The 12,667-nt window shown below is 40.0% G+C and overlaps 1 protein-coding gene across 3 annotated transcripts in view; it reads right to left on the minus strand.

Annotated features, from left to right (window-relative positions):
* Positions 1–12,667, minus strand: part of LOC102288035 (ATP-binding cassette sub-family C member 4-like) — a 146,271-nt gene that overhangs the window by 8,983 nt on the left and 124,621 nt on the right. The gene's annotated exons all lie outside the window — the stretch shown is intronic.

A 12,667-nucleotide genomic window follows, 5' to 3' on the forward strand; every position in this document is an offset into this window, starting at 1 on the left:
TGAGAGTGAAAGGATGGCAAAAGGAGCTGCTACATAGCAGCTTTAGTAGAATTGCTCTGCATAAAAATGAACTCTAGAAATCCAATTTTCTCCTTCAGTTCAGTTCAGTCGGTCAGTCATGTCCAACTCTTTGTGACCCCATGAATAGCAGCATGCCAGACCTCCCTGTCCATTACCAGTTCTCAGAGTTTAAACAAAATCATGTCCATTGAGTCGGTGATGCCATCCAGCCATCTCATCCTCTGTCGTCCCCTTCTCCTCCTGCCCCCAATCCCTCCCAGCATCAGAGTCTTTTCCAATGAGTCAGCTCTTCACACGAGGTGGCCAAAGTATTGAAGTTTCAGCTTTAACATCAGTCCTTCCAATGAACACCCAGGACTGATCTCCTTTAGGATGGACTGGTTGGATCTCCTTGCAGTCCAGGGACTCTCAAGAGTCTTCTCCAACACCATAGTTCAAAAGCACCAATTCTTTGGTGCTCAGCTTTCTTCACAGTCCAACTCTCACATCCATACATGACCACTGGAAAAAACATAGCCTTGACTAGACGGACATTGTTGGCAAATAATATCTCTGCTTTTGAATATGCTATCTAGGTTGGTCATAACTTTCCTTCCAAGGAGTAAGTGTCTTTTAATTTCATGGCTGCAATCACCATCTGCAGTGACTTTGGAGCCCCAAAAGTCTGACACTATTTCCACTGTTTCCCCATCTGTTTGCCATGAAGTGATGGGACCAGATGCCATGATCTTCATTTTCTGAGTGTTGAGCTTTAAGCTAACTTTTTCACTCTCCTCTTTCACTTTCATCAAGAGGCTTTTTAGTTCCTCTTCACTTTCTGCCATAAGGGTGGTGTCATCTGCATGTCTGAGGCTACTGATATTTCTCCCGGTAATCTTGATTCCAGCTTGTGCTTCTTCCAGCCCAGCGTTTCTCACGATGTACTCTGCATATAAGTTAAATAAACAGGGTGACAATATACAACCTTGATGTACTCCTTTTCCTATTTGGAACCAGTCTGTTGTTCCATGTTCAGTTCTAACTGTTGCTTCCTGACCTGCATACAGGTTTCTCAAGAGGCAGGTCAGGTGGTCTGGTATTCCCATCTCTTTCAGAATTTTCCACAGTTTATTGTGATCCATGCAGTCAAAGGCTTTGGCATAGTCAATAAAGTAGAAATAGATGTTTTTCTGGAACTCTCTTGCTTTTTCAATGATCTAGCAGATGTTGGCAATTTGAACTCTGGTTCCTCTGCCTTTTCTAAAACCAGCTTAAACATCCGGAAGTTCACAGTTCATGTACTGCTGAAGCCTGGCTTGGAGAATTTTGAGCATTACTTTACTAGTGTGTGAGATAAGTGCAATTGTGCGGTAGTTTGAGCATTCTTTGGCATTGCCTTTCTTTGGAATTGGAATGAAAACTGACCTTTTCCAGTCCCATGGCCACTGCTCAGTTTTCCAAATTTGCTGGCATGTTGAGTGCAGCACTTTCACAGCATCATCTTTCAGGATTTGAAATAGCTCAACTGGAATTCCATCACCTCCACTAGCTTTGTTCATAGTGATGGTTTCCAAGGCCCACTTGACTTCACATTCCAGGATGTCTGGCTCTAGGTGAGTGATCACACCATCGCGATTATCTTGGACACGAAGATCTTTTTTGTACAGTTCTTCTGTGTATTCTTGCCACTTTTCTTAATATCTTCTGCTTCTGTTAGGTCCATACCATTTCTGGCCTTTATCGAGCCCATCTTTGCATGAGATGTTCCCTTGGTATCTCTAATTTTCTTGAAGAGATCTCTAGTCTTTCCCATTTTGTTGTTTTCCTCTATTTCTTTGCACTGATGACTGAGGAAGGCTTTCTTATCTCTCCTTGCTATTCTTTGGAACTCTACATTCAGATGCTTATATCTTTCCTTTTCTCCTTTGCTTTTCACTTCTCTTCTTTTCACAGCTATTTGTAAGGCCTTCCCAGGCAGCCATTTTGCTTTTTTGCATTTCTTTTACATGGGGATGGTCTTGATCCCTGTCTCTTGTACAATGTCACGAACCTCTGTCCATAGTTCATCAGGCACTCTATCTATAAGATCTAGTCCCTTAAATCTATTTCTCACTTCCACTGTATAATCATAAGGGATTTGATTTAGGTCATACCTGAATGCAGATGACACCACCCTTATGGCAGAAAGTGAAGAGGAACTAAAATGCCTCTTGATGAAGGTGAAAGAGGAGAGTGAAAAGGTTGGCTTAAAGCTCAACATTCAGAAGATGAAGATCATGGCATTTGTCCCATCACTTCATGGGAAATAGATGGGGAAACAGTGGAAACAGTGACAGACTTCATTTTGGGGGGCTTCAAAATCACTGCAGATGGTGACTGCAGCCATGAAATTAAAAGAGGCTTACTCCTTGGAAGAAAAGTTATGACTAACCTAGATAGCATAGTCAAAAGCAGAGACATTATTTGCCAACAAATGTCCATCTAGTCAAGGCTATGGTTTTTCCACTGGTCATGTATGGATGTGAGAGTTGGACTGTGAAGAAAGCTGAGCACTGAAGAATTGATGCTTTTGAATTGTGGTGTTGGAGAAGACTCTTGGGAGTCCCTTGGACTGCAAGGAGATCCAACCAGTCCATTCTGAAGGAGGTCAGCCTTGGGATTTCTTTGGAAGGCATGATGCTAAAGCTGAAACTTCAATACTTTTGCCACCTAATGTGAAGACTAGACTCATTGGAAAAGACTCTGATGCTGGGAGGGATTGGGGGCAGGAAGAGAAGGGGACGACAGAGGATGAGATGGCTGGATGGCATCACTGACTTGATGGACATGAGTCTGAGTGAACTCCGGGAGATGGTCATGGACAGGGGGGCCTGGTGTGCTCCGATTCATGGGGTCGCAAAAAGTCGGACACGACTGAGCGACTGAACTGAATGGTCTCGTGGTTTTCCCTACTTTCTTCAGTTTAAGTCTGAATTTGGCAATAAGGAGTTCATGATCTGAGCCACAGTCAGCTCTTGGTCTTGTTTTTGCTGACTGTATAGAGCTTCTCCATCTTTGGCTGCAAAGAATATAATCAACCTGGTTTCAATGTTGACCATATGGTGATGTCCATGTGTAGAATCTTCTCTTATGTTGTTAGAAGAGGGTGTTTGCTATGACCAGTGCATTCTCTTGGCAAAACTCTATTAGCCTTTGCCTTGCCTCATTCTGTATTCAAAGGCCAAATCTGCCTGTTACTCCAGGTGTTTCTTGACTTCCTACTTTTGCATTCTAGTCCCCTATAATGAAAAGGACATCTTTTTTGGGTGTTAGTTCTAAAAGGTCTTGTAGGTCTTCATAGAACAGTTCAATTTCAGCTTCTTCAACATTACTGGTTGGGACATAGGCTTGGATTACTGTGATATTGAATGGTTTGCCTTGGAAATGAACAGAGATCATTCTGTTGTTTTTGAGATTGCATCCAAGTACTGCATTTCGGACTCTTTTGTTGACCCTGATGGCTACTCCATTTCTTCTAAGGGATTCCTGCCCACAGTAGTGGATATAATGGTTATCTGAGTTAAATTCACCCATTCCAGTCCATTTTAGTTCTCCTTGGATAAGATCAAAGAAGCAGTTAAGAAATTGAGCTTGTAATTCTAGTGATCATGGACCACACAGCACATGGAGGCAGCCCAATCTGAACTGCCTAGGACCTGAACCTGTTTTCACAAGTTATTTTTCTCTGCTCCTTTTTCTTTCTTTCTTAAGCTTCCTTCCTTCCACCCCTTTTATTGCTCATTAATACGTCTTCTGGGCTACCTGGGTAGCTCAGCTGCTAAATAATCCACCTGCAAAGCAGGACACGCCGGTTCAATTCCTGGGTGGGGAAGTTCCCCTGGAGAAAGGTAGGCTACTCACTCTAGTGTTCATGGGCTCCCCTGGTGGCTCAGATGGTAAAGAATCCATCTGTTGTGGGAAACCTGGCTTCAATCCTGCATTGGGAGGATCTCCTGGAGGATGGCATGGCAACCCATTCCAGTGTTCTTGCCTGGAAAATCCCATGGACAGGGGAGCCTGGCCAGCTACAGTCTATGGAGTCACAAAGAGTCAGACATCAAGAGACTAAGGATAATAGGTCTCTGCTTACTGACTAAACACAAGGAAGTGAAGTGAAAGTCATTCAGTCGAGTCTGACTCTTTGGAACCCCATGGACTATATAGTCCATGGGATTCTCCAGGCCACAATTCTGTAGTAAGCATAATAGACCTGCTAATTGTAAACTGAAAGAGAGAGGATGGGGCTTGTAACTCTCCCTTTCTACTTATTAGTGACTTTGGTTAATTATTTTTTTGGGGTGGGGGAGGGAGTGTCTGAAACAATTTGCTAAAGTGATATAACTCTTAAAAAGTTCTGATGTTAAGTAGTATTTTTTTCTTCATTTAAAGTGAATGCATCTTTAAGAGAATATGCTGAAACTCTAAATAAGACACAGGTTGCTTTTCCACATCTAGGTATTATAGTTAATTCCATTCTTTGTAATTAATTAGAAATATTTATTAAGTCTCATAAAGTCCATTTTCCTGTTACTCTTTTGTTTACTCCTGTAGATCATTGCTAGGGGCAGCTCTCTCAAAAGAGCCCAAGAATAACAGAATCTGTCACATCCACATAATAATTTATATCTTCTGTAACTTGTCCAACTCAGATGCTCTGAATGTATAATTTTACTAAAGTGTAACATAAGAGAACATAACTACTCATTCTGAAGTTGAGGAATAAAAAGTAAAGTTTTAAAACATGGGTATCCAAACACCTTTGTTCAATGAATCTATGAAAGGGTTGTCAGGAATATACAGTGGAGAAGACAGTCTCTTTAGTAAATAGTACTTGGATAGCTGGACACGTGGAGTGTTAGGTCCATGAATCAAGGCAAATTAGAAGTGTTCAAAGAGGAGATGGCAAGAGTTAACATCGACATTTTAGGAATCAGTGAACTAAAATGGACTGGAATAGGTGAATTTAACTCAGATGACCATTATATCTACTACTGTGGGGAAGAATCTCTTAGAAGAAATGAAGTAGCCCCCATAGTCATCAAAAGAGTCTGAAATGCAGTACTTGGATGCAATCTCAAAAATGACAAAATGATCTCTGTTCTTTTTCAGGCAAACCATTCAATATCAAAGTAATTCAAGTCTATTCTCCAACCAGTAATGATGAAGAAGCTGAGGTTGAACAGTTCTATGAAAACCTACAAGACTTTCTAAAACTAACACCCCAAAAAGATGTCCTTTTCATTATAGGGGACTGGAATGCAAAAGTAGAAATTCAAGAAATACCTGAAATAACAGGCAAATTTGGCCTTGGAGTACAAAATGAAGCAGGGCAAAGACTAATAGAGTTTTGCCAAGAGAACACACTGGTCATAGCAAACACCCTCTTCCTACAACACAAGAGAAGACTCTATACATGGACATCACCAGATGGTCAATACAGAAATCAGATGAATTATATTCTTTCAGCCAAACATGAAGAAGCTCTATACAGTCAGCAAAAACAAGACCAGGAGCTGATTGTGGCTCAGATCATGAACTGCTTATTGCAAAATTCAGACTTAAGTTGAAGATAGTAGGAAAAACCACTACACCATTTAGGTATGACCTAAATCAAATTCCTTATGATTATATGTTGGAAGTGACAAAGAGATTTGAGGGATTAGATCTGATAGACAGAGTGCCTGAAGAACTATGGACAGAGGTTCCTGACACTGTACGGGAGGCAGAGATCGAGCCCATCCCCAAGAAAAAAAATGCAAAAAGGCAAAATGGTTGCCTGAGGAGGACTTACAAATAGTTGTGAAAAGAAGAGAAGCAAAGGGCAAAGAAGAAAAGGAAAGATATACCCATCTGAATGCAAAGCCCCAAAGAATAGAGGAGAGATAAGAAAACCTTCCTCAGTGATCAATGCAAATAAATAGAGGAAAACAGTAGAATGGGAAAGCCTAGAAATGTCTCCAAGAAAATCAGAGATACCAAGGGAACATTTAAGGCAAAGATAGGCACAATAAAGGACAGAAATGTTATGGACCTAACAGAAGCAGAAGATATTAAGAAGTGGTAAGAATACACAGAAGAACTATACAAAAAAGATCTTCATGACACAGATAACCATGATGGTGCGACTTCCCTAGAGCCAGATATCCTGGAATGTGAAGTCAAGTGGGCCTTAGGAAGCATCACTATGAACAAAGCTAGTGGAGGTGATGGAATTTCAGTTGAGCTAATTCAAATCCTAAAAGATGATGCTGTGATAGTGCTTCACTCAATATACCAGAAAATTTGGAAAACTCAGCAGGACTGGAAAAAGCCATTTTTCATTCCAATCCCAAAGAAAGGCAATGCCAAAGAATGCTCAAACTACCATACAATTGCACACATCTCACATGCTAGCAAAGTAATGCTCAAAACTCTCCAAGCCAAGCTTCAACAGTATGTGAATGATGAACTTCCAGATGTTCAAGCTGGATTTAGAAAAGGCAGAGAAACCAGAGATCAAATTGCCAACATGCCTGGATCATTGAAAAAGCAATAGAGTTCCAGAAAACCATCTGCTTGTGCTTTATTAACTACGCCAAAACGTTTGATTGTGTGGATCACAACAAATTGCAGAAAATTCTTAAGAGATGGGACTACCAGACCACCTGACCTGCCTCCTCAGAAACCTGTATGCAAGTCAGGAAGCAACAGTTAGAACCGGTCATAGAACAACAAACTGGTTCCAAATTGGGAAAGGAATATGTCAAGGCTGTATATTATCACTTTGCTTATTTAACTTATATGCAGAGTACACCATGAGAAACACCGGGCTGGATGAAGCCCAAGCTGGAATCAAGATTTCTGGGAGAAATATCAATCACCTCAGATATGCAGATGACACCACCTTTATGGCAGAAATCAAAGAAGAACTAAAGAGCCTCTTGATGAGAGTGAAAAAGTTGTCTTAAAACTCAACATTCAGAAAACTAAGATCATGACCTCTGGTCCCATCACTTCATGACAAATAGATGGGGAAACAGTGGAAACAGTGACAGAGTTTATTTGGGGGGGCTCCAAAATCACGGAATATGGTGACTACAGCCATGAAATTAAAAGACACTTGCTCCTTTGAAGAAAAGTTATGACCAACCTAGACAGCATATTAAAAAGCAGAAGTATTACTTTGGTGACAAAGGTCTATCTAGTCAAAGCTATGGTTTTTCCAGGAGTCATATATGGATATGAGAGTTGGACCATAAAGAAAACTGAGCACCAATTCTTGTGGTGTTGGAGAAAACTCCTGAGCGTCCTTTGTACTTCAAGGAGCTCCAACGAGTCCATCATAAAGGAAATCAGTCCTGAATATTCATCAGAAGGACTGGTGCTGAAGCTGAAATTCCAATACTTCAGCCACCTGATGTGAAGAACTGATTCATTGGAAAAGACCCTGATGTTGGGAAAGATTGAAGGCAGGAGGAGAAGGGGACAACAGTGGATGCGATGGTTGGATGGCATCACTGATTTGATGGACATGAGTTTATGTAACCTCCAGGAGTTGGTGATGGGCAGGGAAGCCTGGCATGCTGCAGTCCATGGTGTTGCAAAGAGTCAGATACGACTGAGTGACTGAACTGAACTGAACTGGACACCTACATGGAAATAAATGAAATTAGAACACACTAATTTTTTTGTATATGTACAACCACAGAAAATAAACCACACACAAATATAAACTCAAAATGGTGTAAGGCCTCATATAAAACTGGATACAATAAAACTAGAGGAAAACACAAAACACTCTTTGACATGAATCATGGCAATAGCTTCTTAGTCTCCCAAAGCAAAAGAAAAAAAGCAAAAGTAAACAATTGGGACGTAATCAAACCTATAATCTTTTAACAGCAAACAACACTAACCAAATGAAGAGACAATACCTAAGGAATGAGATAAAATATTTACAAATGATGTGACTGACAGGGGGTTATTATCTAAAATATACAAACATCTCATATAACTCAATATCAATAAACCAATAACCCAATCAAAAAGTGGACAGAAGACTTAAATAGACATTTCTCCAAAGAAGGCATACAGAAGACCAATGAGCACATGAAAAGATGTTCCACATCACTAATTATCAGAGAAATGTTAATCAAAATCATAATGAGGTACCACATCACATGGATCAGAACGGCCATCATTATCAAGTCTACAGATAACCAATGCTATAGAGGGTGAGAAGAAAAAGATACACCTTTGACACTATTGGTGGGAAAATAACTTGGTGCACTATTGGTGGGAATATAACTGGAAAACAGTATGGAGATTTCTGAAACAACTGAAAATAGAGCTACCATATGATCTAACAATCTCACTACTGGGCATGTATCTAGAAAAGACAAAAACGCTAATTCAAAAATACACACACCCCAACATTCACAGCAGCAGCACTTAAAATAGCCAAAATATGGAAACAACCTAATTGTTAATCAACAGATGACTGGTTTAAGAAAATCACACACACACACACACGCACGCAAGCACATATATGCACTATGGAATATTTCTCAGACCATAATAAATGATGAAATATTGCCATCTTCACTAACACAGGTGGACCTAGAGAATATCATACTAAGTGAAGTAAATCAGACAGAGAAAGACAAATATGATATCATTTATATGTAGAACCTAATCAATAATGCAAATGAATCTACATACAAAATAGACTCACAGACACAGAAAATAAACTCACATTTACCAAAGAGGAAAAGAGGGGGCATATAAATTGGAGCTATAGGGCCAATAGATACAAACTACAATAAATGGAACAGATAATCAAAATAGACTTAATGTATAATACAGGGAAATATATCCAATATCTTATAATTACCTATAATGGAAAATATTCTAAAAAAATATTTAGGTGAATCATTTTGCTATATATCTGAAACTAACAAAATACTGTCAATCAACTATATTTCATGTTTATAAACAGGAGTAACACATGGCCACAACACATTTGAGGAACACTTAAATAAATTTTCATTAATTTCTGAATTGATTCAGCAAACATTTATTGCACATTTAAGTGCCCTGATGGCATTTTCCTAGATTCTGTGGAAGATGAAAACACATAAGCCACAGACCCTGCTCCTATGGAGCCTGTACTGAGAAAAGAGAGAAGAAAACCTCAAGTGTTTATCATGCAGGAAAAAAAGCACAAGAAGGGTTTAGTAACAGAAGAGATGACTTCTGACCAGAGGTTGTAAGGATGAGCTTCAAGGAGGACAGAGGGCAATGAACTAGGCCTTGAAGAAAGGACAGGCATGAACAGGCAGAAACAAAGGTGGATGGGTGGACAGTGGTCATTCCAGACACAGTGACTATCATGGGCCAAGTGGACTGGAGTGAGCCTGGCAGCTCCTTAAGGGCAGGGTTATACAGTTTTCCTTGTTCACTGATGCATCCCAGGGCCCTGGCATTGTACATGATAAGTATCAGGCACACAGTACATGCCAGTTGAAAGTTCAATACAAATGAAACTAAATTCAGGGTGTGACTGGGTGAGCGGCCAATGGTGTGATCTATCAAGACTACAGGGTGAGATCAAGGGGAGGATAAGTCCAGCTGGCATGGGAACAGATAAGGCAGGGGATACAGGGATGACAGGATGAGGGATGTAGACCTGGAGGACCACATGCTTCAGGTGGATGGCTATGGACAAGAGGGAGAGTGAGAGGGGAAATGAGGGAGGGACAAACCAGGGCTGAGGATGGAGGCTTCAAACTAATTTATGTCAAATACTGGAAAAGATAAAGAAGAAGAGAGATAGAAAGGAGGGGGAGTTGAGAGGCTCAGGAGGACCATGCAGCCACAGATATTCCAGGTAGCTGTCCTACACATAAAGATTAAATGGAGCCACTGCAAGATAATCTGATTAGTTTTCATTGGCAGGATGCTATCACTGATAATGGAGTGGCTGCAGGGAAAGGTGGGGACAGGAGAGGCTGGAAGAAAAGCCTAGTAAGAAAGAGATGCCAGAGACAGTTTTCAATATGGTGACAAACAATAAAGGGAGATCCCATTAGGGACAAATAGACTGGAGAGGGGAAGATCTGAGTATTAGACCTCTATTTTTGAGTGCCAGGTGACACAGGGACAGTTGTCCAACCTTGGAAGTTGGGTCCTTAATTAAATGGGTTCTTGTAATTTTCTCAGAGGCTGGACTGTGTGGCAGGCATTAACTCAAAACTTTTTCTTAGGTCTTGAAATAAGTCATTCTTCTTGCCCATGGAATGATGAAGTCCGGGTCATAGTCACCTCCATAATTGCTCTCCCAAATCGTCTGCTTTTGCATGTAAGCACCACCTTCATAAAATATTTCTTTTCCCTTATTGTGCTCTCGATGTTCACATTAGTTATCTTTTCTCTGAAAACTTGAATGAAAACACTTGGCATGTTTTTGAAGGAGGTTTCTCTTCTGAAATGTTACAACTATATCCATGCATGCTTATGAAAGAAAAATTCCATGAAGGTAAAAAACAGAATTTAAGTAAAACTCTAGTTAGGTGTGAGCTGTTTTGTGCTTTTCAGGTGGGTATATTACAACAGTTTCTGGTTTTGATTTATCTGGGAAAAAGTATACTTAGAAGATAGATGAGTTGAGGAAAAGAGGTAAAGAATATGGATAAGATCATTTACAAATAGAAGAGGTAGAATTTGAGATTCCTGGTCCTGGTTTTGGTCCTGCATCGTTCATTTCCAAAGAATAACTGCAGACAGTGAAAACATTGAACACACACAACAGCACTGTTTGGGCAAGTGCAGATTTTCAGGTGCCCCTTTGCTTGTGCTTCTAGGGAGAATGCAGGTGATATGAAGACTGGAGTGTGAGAGATGGGAGGGGACAACTGGGCTATCGGCTGAAGAGAAAACAGGTCATAAGCACCCAGCAAATCCTTAAAACCATAGGAAGAACCCACCTTTTAATGCAGAGACAGTGGTGAGTCTTAGGAGACAGAGAATTTCTAATTTATCCATTTTGCTCCACTGTTTTGGAGCAAAAAGGATGATTAAATTAGTTGTTATTATGACTCCAGTATGTTTAATAAAATTAAGAGAATATCTTTATAAAACAGAATTCTGAAACATTAATGGTGCTTAATGAACCAAAGCTGGTAAATCCCTTTGAAGAGTCAACATATAAACAAACCTATTAACTAAGCCAGTTGATACCCAACAAGTCTTTTGCTTAATTTACTTACAGTAAACAAAACCATTTCAGATAGCTGAGAAAAGAAGAGAAGCCAAAGGCAAAGGAGAAAAGGAAATATATACCCATCTAAATGCAGAGTTTCAAAGAATAGCAAAGAGAGATAAAGCCTTCCTAAGTGAACAATGCAAAGAAATAGTGGAAAACAATAGAATGGGAAAGACTAGGGATCTCTTCAAGAAAATTAGAGATAGCAAGGGTGGGCACAATAAAGGACAAAAATGGTATAGACCTAACAGAAGCAGAAGATATTAAGGAGAGGTGGCAAAAATACACAGAAGAACTATAGAAAAAAAGATCTTCACAATCCAGATAACATGATGGTGTGATTGCTCACCTAGAGCCAGACATCCTGGAGTGTGAAGTCAAATGACCTTAAAAAGTATCACTATTAACAAAGCTAGTGGAGGTGTTGGAATTCTAGCTGAGCTATTTCAAATACTGAACGATGATGCTGTGAAAGTGCTGCACTCAATATGACAGCAAATTTGGAAAACTCAGCAGTGGCCACAGGACTGGAAAAGGTCAGTTCTCGTTCCAATTCCAAAGAAAGGCAATGCCAAAGAATGTTCAAACTACCACACAATTGCACTCATGTCACATGCTAGCAAAATAATGCTCAAAACCCTCCAAGTTAGGCTTCAATAGCATGTGAAACAAGAACTTTCAGATGCACAAGCTGGATTTAGAAAAGGCAGAGGAACCAGAGATCAAATTACCAACATCTGTCGGATCATAGAAAAAGCAAGAGAATTCCAGAAAAAATATCTACTTCTTCTTCATTGACTACACTAAAGCTTTTTGACTGTGTGGATTACAATAAACTGTGGAAAATTCTAAAGAGATGGCAATACCAGATCACCTTACCTGCCTCCTGAGAAACCTGTGTTCAGGAAAAGAAGCAATAGTTAGAACTGGATATGAAACAACAGACTGGTTAAAAACTGGGAAAGGAGTATAGCATGGCTGTATATTGTCACCTTGCTTATTTAACTTCTATGCCAAGTACATCATGTGAAATGCTGGGCTGGATGAAGCACAAGCTGGAATCAAGATTGCCAGGAAGAATATTAATGACTTCAGATATTCAGATAACATTACTCTTAGGGCAGAAAGTGAAGAGGAACTAAAGAGCCTCCTGATGAAGGCCAAAGAGGAGAGTGAATTAGGTGGCTTAAAATTCAACATTCAAAAACTAAGATCATGGCTTCCAGTCTTATCACTTCATGGCAAATAGATGGGGAAACATAGAAACAGTGAGAGACTTTATTTTCTTGGGCTCCAAAATCACTGCAGAGGGTGACTGTAGCCTTAAAAGACGCTTGCTCCTTGGAAGAAAAGCTTTGACAAACCTAGATAGTGTATTGAAAAGCA

The sequence above is a fragment of the Bos mutus genome, unplaced genomic scaffold, assembly GCF_027580195.1.
Source record: "Bos mutus isolate GX-2022 unplaced genomic scaffold, NWIPB_WYAK_1.1 CTG201, whole genome shotgun sequence".
Lineage (NCBI taxonomy): Eukaryota > Metazoa > Chordata > Mammalia > Artiodactyla > Bovidae > Bos > Bos mutus.